The 18267-nt window shown below is 47.0% G+C and overlaps 1 long non-coding RNA gene across 9 annotated transcripts in view; it reads left to right on the top strand.

Annotated features, from left to right (window-relative positions):
* Positions 1–18058, top strand: part of LOC123582536 — a 113379-nt gene extending 95321 nt beyond the window's left edge. For 7 of the 9 annotated variants that reach the window (XR_006704441.1, XR_006704442.1, XR_006704445.1 and 4 more), the window contains 4 exons: positions 224–317; positions 14938–15572; positions 16335–16417; positions 17510–18058. This is a non-coding gene — a long non-coding RNA (uncharacterized LOC123582536). Of the gene's footprint in view, positions 1–223; positions 318–14937; positions 15573–16334; positions 16418–17479 lie in introns of all 9 variants that reach the window. The other 2 variants (XR_006704444.1, XR_006704440.1) reach the window with 2 other exon arrangements.
* Positions 18059–18267: the final 209 nt, after the last annotated feature.

Below are 18267 nucleotides of genomic sequence, written 5' to 3'. Positions count from 1 at the left end.
CGTTTATTTATTTTTGGGACAGAGAGAGACAGAGCATGAACGGGGGAGGGGCAGAGAGAGAGGGAGACACAGAATCGGAAACAGGCTCCAGGCTCTGAGCCGTCAGCCCAGAGCCTGACGCGGGGCTCGAACTCACGGACCGCGAGATCGTGACCTGGCTGAAGTCGGACGCTTAACCGACTGCGCCACCCAGGCGCCCCTGTTTGTTCTTGTTTTGGATCAGGGTGTTGTTTTATCCAATTCAGGGAAGACACGGCTTGTTCATTAACTGCTAAGGTGACGGTGATGCTGCGGAAAGAAGTCATACAGGTTTACAGGTACAAATTCTAATGATCTCTTGCCTCAAAAACCAAGAACAAACCAACAGGCATATAAGGCAAAACTGTCTTGGGTATTTCGATTATTTCCTCTTGCTCAGAGCTCCTGCCAGAAGCTGGAAGAAAGACTGAATTCAGACTTTTTCTCCTCTGTTTGGGTTGCCCTGTCACTGGGTGACTTCTGATGTTGCAACACGAGTGTTTTTCATTCTATACCATTGATTGCTGATTGATTCCGCACCCAGATTCTCCGAGTAGTTTATCGAGAGCAATCACTTCTGCATCCTTCATTGTGCATCACAAGGTGCATGCCGAATTGTAGACTTCCGTATTAACACCCATGATTAAGGACAGCAATCGTTAAATGAAGATGAGTCACAATATTTAGGTTTTATGAATTCTTGATGCGTTTTGAAAGACAGGGAGCGGGGTTCTCCTAATGCTTGAACAATGGCTTAGTAGTAAATTAGGCATCCTTAGAAGCTATACGAAGACAATGTTGCAGAAGTTTTTGATAATATGCGGAAGCGGTATGTTAGCGTCGATGGACAGCCTGTCCCAGAGAAAGGAGCCACAGGGACAGGCTACCCCCATTCAGCTTCACATGGTCAATGAGCGTTTTAGGTAACTTACTGCCAAGAGTTCCGTCAGCGATTCTCAAATTTTACATTTAAACTTAGCAAATAGTACTCCTATGTTTCACAGGGGGGTCGTATGTGGTCAGCTGGATATTCCATACGCAAAGGGAACCTGGGGGGGTGCCTGGGTGGCTCAGTTGGTTAAGCGTCGTGCTCTTGACTGTGGCTCAGGGGATGATCTCCCCGTCATGGGATCGAGCCTCATGTCGAGCTCCTCAGTGAGCATGGAGCCTGCTTGGGGTTCGCACTCTCTCTCTCTCTCTCTCTCTACCTCTTTCTGTCTCTCTCCCAAAATAAATACATGAACGTTACAAAGAAACTCAAAGGGAATCTGGATATTTGTAGGTCTCCCTTAGCTGTGGGCATGCATAAGGTCGAATTAGCCTTAATTAGCTCTTGAGAGCCTCTCTTGGACACCACTCGGCAGTTCTCCCCTGCAGCTCAGCACGGAGGGTCAGAGTGGCTGTGAGTGGGGTGTGTGTGGGGCGGGGAGGTCCTTCTGCCTGTGTGTCCCACTTTATCACTTCAGCCTGGAGGCAGTGGCAGTTTGGACCGGAGTCTCCCTGTGGCTTTCATCCAAATAGACCCTGCCTCTTCCTGCAGTGTCTCTCTCACACGTCAGACTGAGCTTCCAGCCTTGGGAAAACAGCACCCTTCTCCACGTACCTGGCTTTTCCTGCCTTCACGGACGTCTGTTCTCCAAAATTTTTCTCTGTTCGTCCAAACCCCCAAAAACATGGGACATGCACTCATTCAAATAAATGGGATAACAAGACAGGGGGTTTGTGGCCCCCCCCCCAAGTCTCAGCACAGACATTGCTACTGTTAGTATATTTTATTTTTAATGGATCATTTTGGAAGATGGCCTGAGTGTAGTGGCAACTTGGGCTCAAAGGATAAACAGACCCAGGCATTTCATAAAAAGCTTCTTTTGTGATTTTGTGGCTATGACTGTAGTAGATGCTAAAGAAACTTACTTTTAGTAGATACAGAAAGTGAATGGGAATTTAAAGAAATCTGTGAAAGATCAAAATAAGACGCTTGCCATGATGGTTTTGCGGGCTGGTTCAGATATCAAAGCGACAGAGTGCTCAGGAATCAGTGACTTCTGCATGATATTTGCATAGAGAGAACTTTGAAAAGGTTACATTTCTTTTCTCCTTTCATATTTACTCTGTGCTAAGGTTAGAGGATCTCGCTGGCAATGCTGCTGATGCTATTTTTGCAAACTCCAACTCAGTGTTTAAATGTAGCGGGATGGAAATTTCGAGCTACCACAATAATAAATATATCTGACATCCTTGCAACTTCCAAGTTGTACTACGCCTGAGAGTTGCAAAGGCTGGTTTTTTGCCTTGAACTCTGAAGTAAGAAAGAAACTTTTGTTTATAAATTTCAGAGATTTTTGTCTTTGCACTTACCGCGAAGTCAGATGTAGATATAATCCACTTTAAGCACTTTGGGCAAAATGCCAAATATGCCTGTTTTTTTGATAAGGGGGAAGAAAAGAAATCCCAACTTTGTGTCAACACAAATCCTTTACACCGTGTTGCGGTGTATGACTTCTGTCGGTCAAGCTGGGATCTGGGCCATCTTTCTGATCCATTTTAGTTATGCCTGATTCTAAATTGAGTTATAGAATTGAACTTAACAGGACCCGGTTTCCATATTCTTTATTCCTCCCTTCTAAAGATGGAAAATTTTATATGCCGATTTCAGTGAAATGATCTAAGGGTGTTGAGAATCAAAGATGATTTCAGTTGTGCTTCAGCGTGGCCTATATTGGACTCCTTTGCAGAGATATTCGGTAGCAGAACGATGTTGTGTCTATGCGTGCGTATTTTTTCAACTGCCCATGCTTAGATGTGTAAACTAGACTGTAAGTGCCCCGAAGGGCAGGGTTGTGTGGGGGTGTTCATTTTGTTAGCCTTGTGACACCTGGTGGAAGGCTTTTGAGAAAAAAAAAAAGCCAGTTTATGATCATGTAGTCTTTATATTCCTGAAGATGTCTGTCTGTGACTTTTCTTACAACCATGTGGCGGTCAAGAGTTAGACGCTCAACCAACTGAGCCTTACAATCTTTATTTCTTTTTTTTTTTTTTTAAATTTTAACTTATTTTTGAGAGAAAGAGAGAGAGAAAGCATGAGTGAGGGAGGGGCAAGGAGAGAAGGAGAGAATCCCAAGCAGGCCCCACACTGTCAGCGCAGAGCCCCTCGCTGGGCTCGAACTCACAAACCATGAGATTATGACCTGCGCCGAAATCAAGAGTTGGATGCGTAACCAACTGAGCCACCCAGGTGCCCCACAGTCATTATTTCACAGATGATAAACTTGAGCTTCAGAGAGAACAATTTGTGATTCCCTCGATGTCTTTTACTCCACTTTTCTTGAGCCGTTTTACAGTGAGTGGAAGGAGCGTCACTTGACAAGGGTGATGGGGAAAGGGCTGCTGGGAAATGGCATGTCTGAATTCCTGTGTCAGGTTGGTGGCAGTTGATAGAAGCCTTCCTACAGACCACAGGACTTCTCCATCCCTGCGGGCACCTCCCGTCCTGGACTGGAGGGAGCATCAAACCATATTCTCAACAGCCGCGAGCAAACCTCAGCATGGTTGGCGGTGAGGTTTTTAAATGGAGGTTAGTGGAAATCTATCTCTGGCCTGAAAGTGGTCTCCAAGGTGCCTGCAGTGTGTTTTTCCTTAAGCTGCAGGGTCAGTCTTGGAGTTGCTGGACCGTCTTCACCTCATTTTTACTTGGTCTTGCTCATTGTAGACCGAGTTATCGCTCAGATAGACAGGAGGTCGTACTGGGAATGGGTCGACAGCGAAAACGGGACCGGTTGGGCACGTGCTACCTTGTATCTTTGGGTTACAACTATTTATAAACCAAAATATGAAAACTAGAACTCTCAGAGTTCCAGTGAGAGACTTAACGTTTAGGTAAGTCTTGCACGTAATTCTGGGTTGGACAGTGTAACAATTTGGCTTGCCCCGTGGCAGCGTGCTATGGGCTAATACATTTCCATCCAATTCAACAAATGGTTTAATGAGCACCCGTTACAACAACATGTCAGGCGGCTGTGGGACAAGGTGGGAAATGACAGGTGCACTGTCCTTGTCTTCATGGAACGTATACGTTTAGTGGGGATAGATGAGAAGAAGGGAATGAAGGTTGGGTTCATGTGATGAAAGAGCAGCCCCATGAAATGGGGTTATCTTTTTCAGAGAGGTGAGTGTGCTGGAATTTTCTGCGTATTTCAGAGTTTAGATTGCCTAAACTTTTTTTTTTGTTTATTTATTTATTTTGAGAGAGAGAGAGAGAGAGAGGGAGAGGGAGAACGGGGAGGGACAGAGGGAGGGAGACAGAGAATCCCAAGCAGACTCCACACTGTCAGCACAGAGCCTGATGTAGGGGCTCAATCCCAGAAACCCTGAATGATGAGATCATGGCCTGAGCCAAAATCAAGAGTTAGATGCTCACCCAGTGGAGCCACCCAGGCGCCCCTAGATGGACTGAACTTCTTAATGCCCTCACAGGTAGGCTCTGGTCTTAGTAGCTATAAAATCTTGTGAAAGTTTCCTGACCTCTTTGGAGCACAGTTTTGTCATTTGTGAAATATAGGGGTTAACGGGATGAGTTTGTGACCACATGCATCATTGTGCACATTGCATAAGGCAGAGAACTGTCAAATGTCAAATCCCTATGCTGCACACCTGAAATGAAGATAGCATTGTAAGTCAACTATACTTGGGTTGAAACAAACAAACAAACAAATAAAAGTCTTTTCAGTGAAGCATTGAAGGCTCTTGCTCTAAAGTCAGGAACAAGACAAGGGTGTCTACTCTCACTACTCTTACTTAACACAGTTCTGGAAGTCCTAGCCAGAGCAATTAGGGTGAAAAAGAAGAGAGGAGAGGGGAGGAGAGGGGAGGGGAGGGGAGGGGAGGGGAGAGGAGGGAAGGGGACAAGAGGGGAGGGGAGGGGGGAGGGAAGGGAATGGGAGGGGAGGGGAGGAGAGGGGAGAAGAGGGGAGGGGAGGAGATGAGAGGAGAGGAGAGGGGAGTAGAGAGGAGGGGAGGGGAGGACAGGAGAAGAGAGGGGAGGGGAGGGGAGGGGAGGAGAGGAGAGGAGAGGAGAGAAAAAAAAAAAAAGAGAGAAAGAAAAGATCCAAATTGGAAAGAGAAAAGGAGAATTGGGTGTACTTCCACATAATATGATCTTGTATGTGGACAATCCTATAGATTCCACCAAAAACCTCTTAAAAAGGAGTCCGGTAAAGTTTCCAGATACAAAATCAATATACAGAAATCAGGTGTGTGTCTATACACTAACAACAAAATACCTGAAAAAGAAATGAAGGGGGGGGAGTTCTGGCTAGCTCAGCTGCTAGAACATGGAGGGTCGTGAGTTCAAGCCCCATGTTGGTAGGTGTAGAGCTTACTTAAAACCAAAAAAAAAAAAAGAAAAAAAAAAAAGAAATGAAGAAAATGACATTGGCACCAGAACCAAAAACAAATAAAACACTTAGAAATAAATGTAACCAAGATGAATGATCTCTACCTGGAAACCTATATGACTTTGATGAAAAAAAATTGAAGAGAACTAATCAACAGAAAGATATCCCATGCTTCTGGATTGGAAGAATATTGTTAACATGTCCACACTACCCAAAGCCATCTGTAGATTCAGTGCAATGCTTATCAAAGTTCCAATGGTGTTTTTCACAGAAATAGAAAAAAAAAAAAACATCCTAAAAGTCCTATGGAACCACAAAACATCCCAAATAGACAAAGCAGTGTTGGGAAAGAAGAACAGAACTGGAAGCCTCATACATGTCCTGATTTTGAACTATATTACAAAGCTATTATAATCAAAATAGCATGGTAACGCATAAACACAGACACATAGACCACTGGAAATAAATTGAGAGCCCAGAAATAAATTCACACATATATAGTCAATGACTATATGACAAAGGAGCCAAGAATACCCAACTGAGAAAGGGTTGTGTCTTCAATAGTGGTGGTGGGAAAGCTGGATAATTACATACAAAAGAATAAAATCGGACCCCTATCTAACACCATTCATAAAAATTAACTCCAAATGGACTGAAGACTTAAACCTAAGACCTGAAACTATAGAACTCCCAGAAGAAACCATAGGGGAAAAGCTCCTTGACATTGGTCTCGGGCAGTGAGTTTTGAATCTGACTCCAGAAGCACAAACAACGAAAGCAGAAATAAACAAGTGGGGCTATTTCAAACTAAAAGTCTTCTGCACAGCAAAAGAAGCAAACAACAGGATGAAAAGGCAACCTATGCAAAGGGAGAAAATACTTGGGAACCGTATATCTGATAAGGAATTAGTATCCAAAATACTTAAGAAGCTCACAAAAACTCAGTAGTGGAAAACCAAACAATCTGATGAAAAAGTGGGCAAAAGACCTAAACAGACGTTTTCCCAAAAAAAGACATGCAAATGGCCAGAAGGTACATTGAGAGACACCAAACATCACTACTCGTTAGGGAAATGGAAATCAAGATCATAATGGTGTCACCTCACACCTGTTAGAATGGCTGTTATCAAAAAGACAGGAGTGATGTGACTGGGTTGAGCATCAGTTGCTTAAGTCGGTTGCTTAAGCGTCTGACTCTTGGTTTGGGCTCAGGTCATGATCTTGCCGTCGTGGGATGGAGTCCCACGAGGAACTCTGAGCTAAGTGTGGAGCCTGCTTAAGACCGTCTTTCTCTCCTCTCTGCCCCTCCCAACTCACACTCACTCTGTCTCTAAAACAAAACACAACAACAACAAAAAGAAACAAAAACAAAAGCAAAAAAAAAACCACCCCCAAAACCCAAAAGGCCAGAGATAAGTGTGGGTGAGGATGTGGATAAAGAGGAACCTTGTGCTTTGTTGGTGGAAACATCAATGGGCAGAACTACTATGGAAAACAGTTTGGACGTTCTTCTAAGAATTAAAAAGAAAAGAGACTGCCCTATGGTCCCAAACCCCGCTTCTGAGTATGTATCCAAAGGGAATGAAATCAAGATTTCCATGAGGTGTCTGTACTCCTGTGTTCATTACGGTATTCTTCACAAGAACCCACATAAAAAAACAATCTATAAGTGCCTGTGGATGAATGGGAAAAGAAGCTGTGGTATGTATACATTTCTGGGACTCTAACGTGCACGCGTAGAAATACCAGTGTAGCCACAAGAAAGAAGGAAATCCTGCCGTTTTAGACAACACGGGTGGGCACTGAGGGCATTGTTTTAAGCGAAATACGTCTGATGAGAAAAACAAACCGTGTGTGATCTCCTTTACACGTACAGTCTAAAAGACCTGAACCCATAGAGACAGACGGAATGGTGGTTACCAGGATCTGGGGGTTGGGAGAAATGGGGAGATGTTGGGCAAAGAATGCAAACCTCCAGTTATCAGATGAACGAATTCGGAGGGTCTTATGCACAGCATGGTGACTAGAGGTACTCGGAGTGGCTATCAAATGTCCCTCCGCTGCCGACAAAAGAGCATTGGTAATTATGTGAGGTGATGGGGAGACGCTAACTAACCCTGCTGTGGTAATTATTTTTCGGTATATGTATGTGTGTCAAGTCATCGCCTCGCACGCCTTAAAGGTACACATGTTACATGTCAATTGCCTCTCAGTGAAGGTAAGGGGGTGGGAAGTCTGTTCAACCTGAAGTATTTTCGTCGTATTATTGCAATAGTTAACATCAATCAAAGGCTGCACGAGTGCCAGGCACTGGACAGGGGGCTTTTCCAACACGGTTACAGTTTTTAAAAACTTAAAAAAAAAATGTTTATTTGTTTTGAGAGAGAGAGAGAGAGATGGAGAAAGTGAGCGAGGGAAGGGGGGAGAGGGGGGGAGATACAGAGGATCTGAAGAAGGCTCCCTGTTGACAGGAGAGAGGCAGATGCGGGGCTCGAACTCACAGACCCTGAGATCGTGACCTGAGCCACAGTCGGATGCTCAACCAACTGAGCCAGCCAGGCACCTCCCTGGCGTTGTTACATTTTAACAGTAAATTTTGTGAATCGCATTAGAGAACCATCAAGGGAGCAGATGGCTTTGCCCAGATACATTTCTGGATTTGAGATATTTGAGATCCTTCAGTGGGAACTTGCATCAGACCTACGAGCATCTGCCTGCTGTTTACATAATATCTGTATGTAAACTGTTTGTCCGTGGTGAAAAACGATCGCTCTGATAGCTTCCGTATTTTAAAAAAAAAAGAGACTCTCTCGAGACAAGGAAGCAGTTTTCCAGGCAAAACAGTCTTTCCATCTGTCATAGCTACTGATTTCAAAGGGGACTTACGTTTCAAATGCCCCATAGCCACCCGTCTCCGTTAAGTGTCTCCTTTTGCAAAGTTGTTTCGGTCTTTGCTCCTTTGCGTCGTGTTCCAACGTGCTTGAGCTTAACTGCTGCGTGCGTTATTAGGCGGACGTGGTCTTCAGCTACCTGCCTGGGATGAGTGCACATCCCTTTCAGTAACGCGAGGACAGGGACGTGAGCGATGCCCTTGAAATAGGGCAGAAATCACATGCCAGGAGAAAGCGGTGCTGTGTCTGATGGGCCACTAACGTGGTGAACTGGTGAACTAACCAGGGTGAGGATAGTGATGACCATAATCACGATGATGGTGCAGGTGGTTTATTTTTGAGAGAGAGAGAGAGAGAGAGAGCACAAGCAGGGGAGGGGCAGAGAGAGAGGGAGACACAGAATCCGAAGCGGGCTCCAGGCTCCGAGCCGTCAGCACAGAGCCCGACATGGGGCTCGAACCCACCGACCGTGAGATCATGACCTGAGCCGAAGTCGGATGCTCCACCGACTGAGCCACCCAGGCGCCCCTGTATCACGCCGTCAGTTACCAGACAAGCTGGGATTTAAGCCCAGTTCACTCCGAATCCAGATCTTTGGTTCTCAGCTTCTGAATGGAACCCCTTCGGGCCACCTGGGTGGCTCAGCGGGTTGAGCGTCCAACTCTTGATTTTGGCTCAGGTCATGATCTCATGGCTTACGAGTTTGAGCCCCACGTCAGGCTCTGCGCTGACAACTCAGAGCCTGCTTGGGATTCTCTGTCTGCCTCTGCCTCTGCCCCTCCCCCACTCTCTCTCTCTCTCTCTTGAAAATAAATAAATAAACATTAAGAAAACAAAACAAACCCAGAGCTCACTATTAAAAAAATAATAATAATAAATGGGACTCATTTAAGACTTTGGTACCAGGATTCCTTTCTAAGAGATGAGGTAAGTCTGTGACCCTACCTTTAATTCTATCACGATTTAAATGGAGTTCTAATTGATTACCAATCACTAAATAGGAAATTCTCTCAACGTCAAGCCATTGGGAGAAAGTGAGGTTACGTGAATGTCACAAGTGTTTTGCAGGCGAGCGTTCAGTCTGTGTGTGGGCAGGCAGCGTGAGGCAGAGGAAAGGAGCTGGGTGTGAGGTTGACCTTGGGGGGACTTGGCCCCACCTGGCCAGCTGTGTGATCTCGGCCAGCCACTTACCCTCTCTGAGCCTCAGTTTCCTTCCCTATAAGACGGGGCTAAAAATACCCACCTGAAAGGAACGCTGAAATCTTTGGAGATCATAAACTACAAATCTGCACCGCGCCCGGCAAATATAGCCCGGCGACATTAGTCCCGCTCCATAAAAGGCAAGAAGTGATTTCATTTGACTTTCCTGCTTACAAACCATCAGTTCCAGTCAAGCTTTTGGGACAAAACTCTAACTCCTTACCTCAGCCTAAAGGCCTTTGAGCCCCGCTATGTAACCAGCCTCCTCTTTAGACATTCTCCCTCTCACCGGGCTCAGATGGGCCAAGCATTAGTTTTGCACCCCAGGATCTTTGAACATGCTGTGTCCTTGGCTGAAAATACTCTTTCATTGCTTTATTAACTTACTACCCCCTTGTGCTTTAAGTCTAAGCTTAACTATCCCTTCCCCAGGGAAATCGTCCCTGAAGCCTAGAAAACATCAGTCCCCTCCTTATCTACCCCCGGTGCTCCTTCTTCTTTGGGGTACCGCTCACAGTGGTAAGTACTTCATTCATCATGAATCCGTCTTGTCACTAGGATGTGACCTCCAGGAGGGCAGGGGCGGCATCGACCCCGTGTTCGTGTCCAAATCCCAGTTCCTGGCATGGGGCCTCATTCACAGCAGGTGCTCGACAAGCTTTCACTGAATGAATGAAAAAAAAAAAAAAGAATAGGGGCACCTGGGCGGCTCAGTCGGTTAAGCGTCCAGCTTCCGTTCAGGTCATGATCTCGGGGTTCATGGGTTCGAGCCCCGCATCGGGCTCTGTGCTGACAGCTCAGAGCCTGGAGCCTGCTTCCGATTCTGTGTCTCTGTCTCTCTCTGGCCCTCCCCCTCACTCTCACGGTCTCTCTGTCTCTCTCTACGAAATAAATGAACATTAAAAAAAGAAGAAGAAGAAATGAGTGGATGAATAAAGGATTACCTTATTTTAAAGATTCCCCTTGATGTTTCCTGACCCGTTTTTATTAAAAGAAGACCGCAGGGTGTAAGCCGCGGAGACTTCTAGCAAAGGCACAGGTTTTTGCCCAGAGTGGTGGGCTTTTCACTCTTGAGGAGGACAAGCCTTCCCTGGGGACCGTGTGTTACCTGTGGCGCGACAGGCACCTTGTGTCCCCAGCAAGCTTCATTCGGTCTGGCCGGAGCGATACACCGGATGAAAGAAACCTATCACATCTCTGACACCGATGCTCCGTTTTATGATGGGAGCAGCCGAGCTGGGGCCGGCAGGAGTGGGCTGGCCTGACCTGGGCTCTGTGGAGAATCATCAGAGCCTCCTTAGAGATGTGGATTTACCCTGTGTTTAATCAGCCACAGGCAGAAGTGGCTTCATTTCAGCTCGACGAGAGCCAGATCACAAAAGGAAGATGGATGGTCAATACTATTGGTTCATCACTACAAGCATATTGTCTTAATTTGAAGGAACAGCCTGGCCCCCGGGCTAATCGAGGAGGACAATGCAATATGGCTAGTGCAGAGGGCCAGCTAAGCTTAACTCTCCGCGCGCCCCTTAAGGAGAAGCTCTTATGTGTTTTCTTAATTAATATTTTAAGGGAAGTGAGAACCATAAAACGCATCCCTCCGTCACTTACGAAATTCCCCCGCTTGGAATTCAAGATGCTTAAGGAATGACTTTTTCCTTCCCTGAAATGCCTGAATCTCCCTCCCTATAAGGAAATACTGCGGGGGCGCCTGGGCGGCTCAGTCAGTTAAGCATCCTTGATTTCGGCTCAGGTCATGATCTCACGGTTCATGAGTTCGAGCCCCGTGTCGGGCTCTGCGCTGACAGTGGGGAACCTGCTTGGGATTCTCTCTCCCTCCCTCTCTGCCCCTCCCTGGCTCTCTCTCTCTCTCTCTCTCTCTCTCAAAATAAACAAATAAAAACTTAAACGCTCGCCTAAGAAATACCAGAGAAGGGATTTTTACGCCCGTGTGGGAGGAATCACACATAATCTGAACTCCGTGTCCTTGCCGAACCCCTCCTATGTGAAGCAAAAGCAGATAGCGTGTAGCTGGGGCCCTTACAAACAAGTGGATGTTTTAGAATCATTTGGTATGTGTCACATACGTGTTTTCATTCCATCCCCTGAGCCTGAGCCCAAAGAGTTTTACAGCCCTCCCCGCCCCGATGCCTCTTTTCCAGATGTTCTGAAACAACATCAACTGACCCAGTTTACCCCTGAGAGGTTTATAAAGGTGCATTTATGGAGCGCCTGGCTGAGCGAGGCTGAGATGCTAAGTACTCCCAAAGTGAAGAAGAAACTTAAGAGGCTTAGCGATGGATGTAGAAATATTATCATCAATCATCAGCCATCGGGGTGATAGCATCCAGTCCTCTCTCACCTACAGGCACAGATTTCGGCGTCGGGAAGCGAAGACTGCGCCGTCGAAATGCGCGGTCTTGGCACATTTAAATGTGGGCACGACGAGGCCAAGGACCTTGTTAGCATAAAACCTGAACACGTGTCACTTGCTTTCCATGCTGCACAGGATGGAAACGGGATCACACTTGCAGAAGTGAGAAGGGGCACGCCAGGGTTTTGTACAACAGACCTTTGTGCGGAAGCCGGACCGCCGGGACAGAGAAGTCATCATGTGTGGGCAGGAGGTTGTTTCATTCCTAGGACACGGGCAGCAGCCTCCAGAGCAGTCCTTGGGATCAGAACCCAGCTCTTCGCCTACGTGGCGGAGGCGAGCCATTTCTCAGGGAGAAACAACGCGCTGTCTTACGCGCGGTCGTACGAAAAGTGCCACCAATTCCCTCGAAACGCGGGCATCGGGCACCGCGTCAGAACCTGGCAAGAAGGTGGGAGAGTTCTTCCCCAGCACATCTGCCACGTGTGTGTAGATGGCACTCGGTGGGAATGGGCCCCCTCCCCAACCGCCAAGGTAAGCGACATGCCAAGGCCTTGATGCGCAAGGTACTTAACGTTCCATGGGACGTCGATCCCCTACTGGCTGCCGGCGTAGAATGAAAAACCTTCCTGGCCTGACTTCTGTTATCACTGGCACCGGACGGGTGCAGGCATCTCCTTGAGGTGCTTTGCACGTGAGAGGGAGGGTGGGCTCGTGTAGGAGGCTCCTACTCCCTGCAGATCGCGGAATGCCTGCTGTGCAGCATCCGTTCACCCTGTGAGACCCGCGACCCGCCACCAACTAACAGGTGATGGTCCTTTCGCTGAGTTCAGAAATGGATGCCCCTTCATCTGGGGAAAAGCTGGGGAGTCCCAGCCAGCACCGGACCCGCTTGTCGAGCACAAACCCTGGGAAAGAAGCGTTCGTTCCGACTTTGGTGTGGACGTGGGCATCCGCTTGGCAGAGGATAAACCACACTCTGCTTTGGACATTTGTGGCGTGGGACACTAAAGACCGATCGTTTTGGGGGTCCGTTGGCATTGCTGGTGTTTTTCGATTTCGGCAAGGGATCTGCTCATAGTTGGAGACGTCAGTGACGTTACCCTTATCTTAACATCCTTCAGCGACGGTGTTGTTACTGGTCATCCAATTAGCTGCTTCCTCGGATTTCAGGTCCACTGACAGTTCGGGGTGGTTTGAGTTGAGTGGGGTGGACAAAGGGGAAATTGGCGATTTCCTCTGCCTCCTGCAGAGTTAATCTCTCGTCCAGATACTGCTAAAACATCTCTTTCAACAGCAGTCTTTCTTCCTAGTGTAGCCGCGTAAACGTACAGAACAAGTTTCTTCTTTACAGTGCTCTAACTCAAAGTCCCACTGATAGATGATTTCCTGATCCTGAAGAAGACACTTAAACCCTTATGCTCCTTTCAACAATTTATTCCAGTTTGAACAGGACAGTCTATTTCCCATTTTAGCATGGAGCAGTCAGGTTATGTGTGTGCAAACAAAATTGTCTGGCACCTCTACAAGCGTGGGGTGAAAAAAAGGACCCGGAAAGTACGTTGCCAGCCAGAACTATTACTTTCTTGTGTCCACTATTCGATACTTGGGCATTTTTCTCTGCTCTTGTTTTTACTTTTTACTTTTTTTATTTAACGTTTGTTTTTTTATTTTAATATTTTTAATTTTTCAAAAATGTTTGTTTTTGAGACAGAGAGAGACAGAGCATGAGCAGGGGAGGGGCAGAGAGAGAGAGAGAGAGAGACAGGAAGACACAGAATCTGAAGCAGGCTCCAGGCTCTGAGCTCTCAGCACAGAGCCCGACACAGGGCTTGAACACCCGGACTGCAAGATCATGACCTGAGCTGGAGTCAGACGCTTAACTGACTGAGCCACCCAGGCGCCCCACGTTTATTTTTGACAGAGAGAGAGAGAGAGAGAGCACGAGTGGGGAAGGGGCAGAGAGAGAGAGTGAGACAGAGGATCCAAAGTGGGCTCTGTAATGACAGCTGAGAGCCTGATGCGGGGCTCAAGCTCACAAACCGTGAGATCATGACCTGAGCCAAAGTTGGATGCTTAACCAACTGATCCACCCAAGAGCCACTCATTTCCTCTGTTCTTAAAAGCCCTGTCTGGGTCTGCGGGGACAACAAACTTTCTTACCATGGATCCTGGGATATTTTCTTAGTCTCTTTACCCTAGTGGCCCAAATAGTTTTAATCTTCTAGTTTTAATCTTGGCATTGTTTTGTTATGCATCAACCCCTCCCTTCCCGGACACCCCCGCCCTGTGTGCCCACCGAAGAGCCATTTGGGTTGCTCACGTGGTCAAGCTGACCCAAATCCATTCCAACAAATGTTTTACTTTCGCCTAGTAGAACATTTGTTACGAGGAACGTGTTCTGTCCTGCCTGCTACATCTGAACTGCTAAAATGTCACTTCCCTGGCAATTATTTCCATGAGGAAACGTTTGCAGCCATCTTCAAAAAGGGGTCCCCCTTCCTTACTCCAACAAAACACACAGGAAGTTAGCACAAGCGTTTCTAAAATCCTTTTTTACTGGAGCGCCTGGGTGGCTCGGTCGGTTAAACGTCCGACTCCTGATTTGGGCTCAGGTCGTGATCTCACGGCGTGCGAGTTCGAGCCCCGTGTCAGGCTCTGAGCTGCAGAGTCAGCTTGGGATTCTTTCTCCCTCTCTCTCTCCCTTTCTGCCCCTCCCCTAGCTCATGCTCTCTCTGCCTCTCTCAAAATACATAGGTAAACTTAAAAAAAAGTCCTTTTTCCTTCATAAAAGTCATCTCTATTCTTCCTTCCTGATCAGCAGGGAGAGGTATAGATGCCCACACTCTCTTATATAATTTGCGTTATATAATTTGCTGTATGCACTTGGCCCGCACAGGCTCCAAGGGCTATAATGCATTTGAGCGTAGGAGTGATTTTAACAATCTCGAGACAAGTTTTCCAACTGGCAGGTCTTTGGGGGAAGCTGAGAGCTACCCTTTCCATGGGTGCCTGTCAAGGGAGCAGCGAGAATCAGAAGCAAATGCTCTCACGTTCACAGGATGCACTGACAGTCGAAGTGTCCAGAATCATCCCCAGTAAGGAACCCTCCCAAATGCTGAGCCACGTGAAGTCTAAAGAAGAATCACTGTCATTCAGAAAACTTGGATCAGCTTCCTTCTGCGTTGCCTGAACATCGGTGTCATCTGGATAAAGTGTTTTGAGGAAAATTTATGCCTCCTCACAAAGAAACAGCTGTGCATCACCACAGTCACTAACTTTTGAAAGATGTTACAGGAAGGTGTTCATTTCAAGTCAGTTGCTTCAGCTACAGCGTTCCCTTCATGTTTTAATATCATGGCGTCTCCTTCTGGTCCCCTAAGTGTTACCTGGTTTCTCTGGAGGAGTGGGGGAACCCAGGACCCATAAGTTATGGCTCCTATTAAGAGGGTTGGCTGGACGTGCGGACAATGTGTCAATAATTATTTCTGGCGGGGCCTTAACAGCAGAGGAAGTGCCTCTGTAGAGTGGCTTATTTTAACAGAAGACAGATATGCCTGCCCCGGGTTTTATGACAGATGTCAAATATATCGAAGTGTGTCGTGAAGCAGATCATCTTATTGGCAAAGAAATGAAAGACCACCAGGAAGATGGATGGGAAGCTTTCCTCAAGGGGTTTCCCGTCTCCTCGCGCAGGTACGTGAACTAGAAGAAAGGCCAACTGGCAGGCGAGAGGGGAGACTTCAGGAAGGAGTCTGAACTTCCCCGCCTGTTGGTGACGCTTGGGAACAAAAGTCCCCGATCCCTTGGAGTGATGTTGGGGCAGTGAGTAGTGGGCGGGGGGGCAGGGTGGGCACTACAGTGATATGAAAGAGGCCACCCCAAGAGCGATCACCTCCTTACATGCGATCCTCTAGGCGCCTTCCAGACCTGCTCAAAAAATCTTGGTTCTCCAGCCTTCCCTCCTGAGTTCAGTTCAACAAAGACATCTCGAGAGTCTACCATGTGCCAAGAGTTGTGCCCGGCCTGAGAGATTAGTGCTAAATACCACACGTTCCAATCAGAGACCTCCCACCTTTCCTTCTTCTGGGTCCTTCTTCCTTGGGGAGAAACGAGATCTCAGGGTCACATATTAGCTGCTGGGTGGTTGGGGATGAGTTGACTCACCGGAAGGCAAGCCTCATAGAATTAAGAGGATTGAACACGACAACGTCTTTATGCTTGCCCCAAAGACTAGATATAGAAACTATAAAGGGGAAGCAATGGCCTCTCCACTGTTTACCTTTTATCCATAAAGACTGCTTTTTGGGTAATTTGTATCATCTGCTACTAAATTAGCGTCATTAGATCACAAGCTCTCTATATCCCTGAGCCCTGAGCTCCCTGAATCAAATATGATTATCAGGAAAAGGTGCCTCTTGAGACAGAGGGATGACCAAAAGGCCTTCTTTCCTCCAGGTGGGTGGATCCAGCACCGGGTGTTGGGCTTGGTGGAAGCTGGATCTCACTTCACACAGTGCTGGGCACAACGTGCATCCTGGGTGAGTGTTCTCGAATCGATTTATTATGGCCACAGCTGTCCTAGAATGACAGCCTTCAATTTTCAAAGATGTGACTTCAGTCATTGGCAAGACATAATGGATAAATTATAGATAAAATGTAAAAAAGCCACTCCAAGAGTATCCTTTTTTCTTAAGAGTGTTTCTTCCTCAGATTCCGTGCTGAGAAAAGAGTAGAGTAAAACCTTGGATTGCGAGTAACTTGTTCTGGGAGTGTTCTGCAAGACGGGCAAACCTTTCTAATGAAAGGTTTCTTTTTTTTTTTTTTTAATTTTTTTTTCAACGTATATTTATTTTTGGGGGGACAGAGAGAGACAGAGCATGAACGGGGGAGGGGCAGAGAGAGAGGGAGACACAGAATCGGAAACAGGCTCCAGGCTCTGAGCCATCAGCCCAGAGCCCGACGCGGGGCTCGAACTCACAGACTGCGAGATCGTGACCTGGCTGAAGTCGGACGCTTAACCGACTGCGCCACCCAGGCGCCCCTCTAATGAAAGGTTTCTAATGAAAGGTCTAATGAATTTTATCTTGATAAACAAACAACGTCTCCCAATACGAGTAGGACCTGACACCGAAGGTCACGTGATCGCAACCGAGCCAATGGCCCTTGAAATTTGCTTTGATATGCAAGTGCTTTGGATTACAGGCATGTTTCCAGAATGAATTGTGCCCACAAACCAAGGTGGTACTGTATTTCCTTCCTTCTGGGTTTGCTGGACATAAACTGTGACAGGTGGCTTCTTGGTGACCATGAACGACGGGGAGTCAACAGTAGCATGGGTTAGGGAAAAGCCTGGATCAACAGTAACACAAATTATTGAGAAAGGGTATGAATGTCTTTACACCCAGGGGACTCCCCACCGTGAGGTAAGGGGGACGAAATAGAGACACGGACATGACTTGCCGGGAAAGTTAGTTGTGATATAGAGTGTTTGTTGGCTTTACTACTTGTTGCAAATTCGATAAAGATAGGTCGGATGCTAAATGTAAAATGCACAGTAGACGGAAGGGCTGCAGAGACTTCTGTTTTGCGTTTTTATACAGTCCTGCTTTATCGCCCACTCTGTCCTGTAGCGATACCACGAAGAACAAGCTTAAGAAAGCCGATCTTGTGCGTTGGCTAGGTTTCCCCCGTCATCACCTGGGCTTTTCACCACGACTGCCTACAAACAAGAGATTCTGTCAGAGGGGAAGTGGGAGCCGACTGGTTTCATTCGTTGTCATCCTCCGAGCCGGCTGCCAAGGTGGTTAAAGGCTTTCTCTACGGAACAGAAAAGGCAAACCTCCCTCGAAGGGAAAAGCAGGATCTTGTCTCACGTTAAGAGACAGGAACAGGGAAAGAACTGAACTGAAGAAGGAATCGCTCTGTATGTGAGACTCTTGCCGTTAAGCGAGGCAGTAAGGACAGTTTTGTGGCTCCTATGGAGAGAGGAGTCACCGTAGATGTCTCTCTCTTAGGCGCAAAGGAGAAATGATTTTTTTAGTTTGAATCTAGGAAACGTAGGATCTGTCACTGAAAGGAGGAGCAAAATGGCTTTTATTTTTTTCATTTTTTTTAAGGTTTATTTATTTTTGACAGAGAGAGAGAAAGACAGAGCATGAGCAGGGAAGGGGCAGAGAGAGAGAGGGAGACACAGAATCCGAAGCAGGCTCCAGGCTCTGAGCTGTCAGCAACAGAGCCCGACACGGGGCTCGAACTCACAGACCGCGAGATCGTGACCTGAGCTGAGGTCGGGCACTCAACCGACTGAGCCACCCAGGCGCCCTAGCAAACGGCTTTTCAACCACAAGAGAATTCCTCCGATTCATATTCTTTTCTTGTCTTTATTCCA

The sequence above is a fragment of the Leopardus geoffroyi genome, chromosome B3, assembly GCF_018350155.1.
Source record: "Leopardus geoffroyi isolate Oge1 chromosome B3, O.geoffroyi_Oge1_pat1.0, whole genome shotgun sequence".
Lineage (NCBI taxonomy): Eukaryota > Metazoa > Chordata > Mammalia > Carnivora > Felidae > Leopardus > Leopardus geoffroyi.
Note: the sequence above shows the minus strand (reverse complement) of the source record. Positions and strands in the feature narration are given on the sequence as shown.